At 37.6% G+C, this 5,054-nt stretch overlaps 1 non-coding gene across 1 annotated transcript; it reads left to right on the top strand.

Moving 5' to 3' along the window:
• The first annotated feature begins 487 nt into the window (after positions 1-487).
• Positions 488-591, top strand: LOC127742497 (small nucleolar RNA R71). The gene has a single exon (XR_008003779.1). It is a non-coding gene; the product is annotated as a small nucleolar RNA R71 (small nucleolar RNA).
• Positions 592-5,054: the final 4,463 nt, after the last annotated feature.

The raw sequence follows: 5,054 nt of genomic DNA, 5'->3' as shown, positions 1-5,054 counted from the left end.
TGGACGCCAGACAGCAGCATGAAACTGGCGTTGAACGCCAGTTTACGTCGTCTATCTTCGCGCAAAGTATGGACTATTATATATTGCTGGAAAGCCCTGGATGTCTACTTTCCAAAGCCGTTGAGAGCGCGCCAATTGGACTTCTGTAGCTCCAAAAAATCCATTCCGAGTGCAGGGAGGTCAGGATCCAACAACATCAGCAGTCCTTTTTCAACCCAACTCAGATTTTTGCTCAGCTCCCTCAATTTCAGCCAGAAATTACCTGAAATCCCAGAAAAACACACAAACTCATAGTAAAGTCCAGAAATATGATTTTTGCCTAAAAACTAATAATATTCTACTAAAAACTAATTAAAATATACTAACATCTACATGAGATTACCCCCAAAAAGCGTATAAAATATCCGCTCATCAGCTATCCAATGACATCTTGGACAGTTCAGACAGGCCATCATAGAAGATACCTATGATGCTCCATTCAGAAAGCATGTCAGACGGACACTTTCTGATCAATTGTTTGTATCTTTCCCAAGCTTCATAGAGGGATTCTCCTTCCTTCTGTCTGAAGGTTTGGACTTCCACTCTGAGCTTACTCAATTTTTTGAGGTGGAAAGAACTTTGCCAAGAAGGCATTGACTAGCTTTTCCCAAGAGTTCAGGCTTTCTTTAGGTTGTGAGTCCAACCATATCCTAGCTCTGTCTCTTACAGCAAAAGGGAATAGCATAAGTCTGTAGACCTCAGGGTCAACCCCATTGGTCTTGACAGTGTCACAGATTTCAAGAATTCAGCTAAAAACTGATGAGGACCTTCCAATGGAAGTCCATGGAACTTGCAATTTTGTTGCATTAGAGAACCTAATTGAGGCTTAAGCTCAAAGTTGTTTGCTCCAATGGCAGGGATAGAGATGCTTCTCCCATAAAAGTCGGGAGTAGGTGCAGTAAAGTCACCCAGCACCTTCCTTGCATTGTTGGCAATGTTGTTGTTTTCGGCTGTCATGTCTTCTTCTTTGAAGAATTCTGTTAGGTCCTCTACAGAGAGTTGTGCTTTAGCTTCTTTTAGCTTTCGCTTCAAGGTCCTTTCAGGTTCAGGGTCAGCCTCAACAAGAATGCTTTTGTCTTTGCTCCTGCTCATGTGAAAGAGAAGAGAACAAGAAAATATGGAATCCTCTATGTCACAATATAGAGATTCCTTGAGATGTCAGAGGAAAAGAAGAATAGAAGGAGGAGGTAGAAGAATTTGAACTTATCGAGAGGGATAGAGTTCGAATTGTGTATTGAGGAGGAGTGTTAGTCCATAAATAGAATACATGTTAGTCCATAAATAGAAGGATGTGAGAAGAGGGGAAGAAATTTTCGAAAATAAATTAAAAAGATTTTAAAAACATTTTGAAAATTGATTGATGATTTTCAAAAACTAAGATTGAGAAAGAAATAAACTGATTTTTGAAAAAGATTTTGAAATTAGAAATCAAAAAGATAGATTGAAAACTATTTTGAAAAAGATGTGATTAAGAAGATATGATTGAAAATTTATGGTTTTAAAGAGATATGATTGAAAAGATATGATTGAAAAGATATGATTGAAAAACAATTTAAAAAGATTTGATTTTTAAAATCAATGACTTGGCTAACAAGAAAAGATATGATTCAAACATTAAATCTTTCTCAACAGAAAAGGAAACATACTTGAAATGTTGAATCAAATCATTAATTGTTAGCAAGTATTTTTGAAAATGGAAAGAAATTGATTTTGAAAATATATGATTGAAAAGATATGATTTGAAAAAGATTTGATTTTGAAAAATTATGAAAACTTGAAAAAAATTTGAATTGAAAACAAAATCTTCCCTCTTGTGCCATCCTGGCGTTAGACGCCCAGAATGGTATACATTCTGGCGTTTAACGCCCAAAATGCTACCCTTTTGGGCGTTAAACGCCCAGCCAGGTGCCCTGGCTGGCGTTTAAACGCCAGTTTTCCTTCTTTACTGGGTGTTTCGAATGCCCAGCTTTTTTTGTGTAATTCCTCTGCTGTATGTTCTGAATCTTCAATTCTCTGTATTATTTACTTGAAAAGACACAAATTAAATTTTTTTTTTTGAATTTTTAATGACGAGGAATAATCAAAATGCAACTAAAATCAAATAAACAATGCATGCAAGACACCAAACTTAGAAGTTTGTATACTACTGACACTAACAAGTTGAGAATGCATATGAGAAACAACAAAACACTCAAAACAAGAGAATTTAAAGATCAGAGTAAGGAAATCATCAAGAATAACTTGAAGATCAATGAAGACACATGAATGAATTCAAAAAAATGCAAGAAGAACAGAAACATGTAATTGACACCAAACTTAAAATGAGACACTAGACTCAAACAAGAAACATAAAATATCTTTTTATTTTTATGATTTTGTAATTTTTTTTTATTTTTCGAAAATTATGTGGAAAAGAAAATAAGGATATCAAAATTCTTAATGAGAATTCCAGGAATCATGCAATGTTAGTCTAAGGCTTTAGTCTAAAGAAATTAGACATGGCTAGCCAAGCTTTAGCAGGACATTGCATTCAAGAGCTAAATTGATGAGAATCAATCAGCTTTGGTGATGATAAGAACATCACCTTGAAACTCTAGAATTCATTCTTAAGAATTCTGAAGAAAAATACCTAATCTAAGCAACAAGATGAACCATCAGTTGTCCAAACTCAAACAATCCCTGGCAACGGAGCCAAAAACTTGGTGCACGAAATTGTGATCATCAATGGCGCCATCAACATGGTACGCTCAAATGCAATCTCAACTCTTTATCACAACTTCGCACAACTAACCAGCAAGTGCACTGGGTCGTCCAAGTAATAAACCTTACGCGAGTAAGGGTCGATCCCACGGAGATTGTTGGTATGAAGCAAGCTATGGTCATCTTGTAAATCTCAGTCAGGCGGATTCAAATGGTTATGGAGGATTAATGATTAAAAGATAAATAAAACATAAAATAAATATAGAGATACTTTTGCAACTCATTGATGAGAATTTCAGATAAGCGTATGGAGATGCTTTGTCCCTTCCGTCTCTCTGCTTTCCTATTGTCTTCATCCAATCCTTCTTACTCCTTTCCATGGCAAGCTGTATGTTGGGCATCACCATTGTCAATGGCTACAGTCCCATCCTCTCAGTGAAAATGTTCAACGCGCTATGTCATAGCACGGCTATTCAGTTGTCGGTTCTCGTTCATGTCGGAATAGAATCCAGTGATTCTTTTGCGTCTGTCACTAACGCTCCACAATTGCGAGTTTAAAGCTCGTCACAGTCATTCAATCCTTGAATCCTACTCAGAATACCACAGACAAGGTTTAGACCTTCTGGATTCTCTTGAATGCCGCCATCAATTCTAGCTTATACCACGAAGATTCCGGTTAAGAAATCCAAGAGATAAACATTCAAGCCTTGTTTGCTTGTAGAACGGAAGTGGTTGCTAGGCACGCGTTCATAAGTGAGAATGATGATGAGCGTCACATAATCATCACATTCATCATGTTCTTGGGTGCGAATGAATATCTTAGAACAAGAATGAGCTGAATTGAATAGAAGAATAATAGTAATTGCATTAATACTCGAGGTACAACAGAGCTCCACACCTTAATCTATGGTGTGTAGAAACTCCACCGTTGAAAATACATAAGAACAAGGTCTAGGCATGGCCGAGAGGCCAGCCTCCATGATCTAAGAACTAGACATCCAAAGATGATCTAGAGATCTAAAGTGATCAAAAGATTAAAATACAATAGCAAAAGGTCCTATTTGTAGAGAACTAGTAGCTTAGGGTTTACAAAGATGAGTAAATTACATAAAAATCCACTTCCAGGCCCACTTGGTGTGTGCTTGGGCTGAGCATTGAAGCATTTTTGTGTAGAGACTTTTCTTGGAGTTAAACGCCAGCTTTTGTGCCAGTTTGGGCGTTTAACTCCCATTCTTGTGCCAGTTCTGGCGTTAAACGCCAGAATTCTTGAGCTGATTTGGAATGCTTGTTTGGGCCATCAAATCTCGGGCAAAGTATGGACTATTAAATACTGCTGGAAAGCCCAGGATGTCTACTTTCCAACGCAATTTAGAGCGCGCCAATTGGGCTTTTGTAGCTCCAGAAAATCCACTTCGAGTGCATGGAGGTCAGAATCCAACAGCATCTACAGTCCTTTTCAGCCTCTGAATCAGATTTTTGCTCAGGTCCCTCAATTTCAGCCAGAAAATACCTGAAATCACAGAAAAATACACAAACTCATAGTGAAGTCCAGAAAAGTAAATTTTAACTAAAAACTAATAAAAATATAATAAAAACTAACTGAAACATACTAAAAACATACTAAAAACAATGCCAAAAAGCGTACAAATTATCTGCTCATCAAGGTTTATAAAGGATTTCTCAAAAATCGCCAAACCTCTAAGTAATCTGCTAGCTGCTGACATGCCATTTATCTTTGATAAGGAGTGTCTGCAGGCATTTGAGACTCTGAAAGCTAAATTGGTCATAGCACCAATCATCTCTGCACCAAACTGGACATTACCATTTGAACTGATGTGTGATGCCAGTGACCATGCCATTGGTGCAGTGTTGGGATAGAGGCATGACAAGCTTCTGCACGTCATTTACTATGCCAGTCGTGTTTTAAATGACGCACAGAAGAACTACACAACCACAGAAAAAGAGCTACTTGCAGTGGTTTACGCGATTGACAAGTTCAGATCCTATTTAGTGGGATCAAAAGTGATTGTGTACACTGACCATGCTGCTCTTAAATATCTACTCACAAAGCAGGATTCAAAACCCAGACTCATAAGATGGGTGTAGCTTCTGCAAGAGTTTGATATAGAAATAAGAGACAGAAAAGAGACAGAGAATCAAGTAGCAGATCACCTGTCCCGAATAGAACCATTAGATAGGGCATCCCTCCCTCTTACTGAGATCTCTGAAAACTTTCCGGATGAGTGACAAACCCCATTTGTAGGGTTTATCTTGTATTGATTTTAGGGGATTTTATCACCTTTCACCCACATTTA

Source organism: Arachis duranensis, chromosome 1, assembly GCF_000817695.3.
Source record: "Arachis duranensis cultivar V14167 chromosome 1, aradu.V14167.gnm2.J7QH, whole genome shotgun sequence".
Taxonomy (NCBI): Eukaryota; Viridiplantae; Streptophyta; class Magnoliopsida; order Fabales; family Fabaceae; genus Arachis; species Arachis duranensis.
Note: the sequence above shows the minus strand (reverse complement) of the source record. Positions and strands in the feature narration are given on the sequence as shown.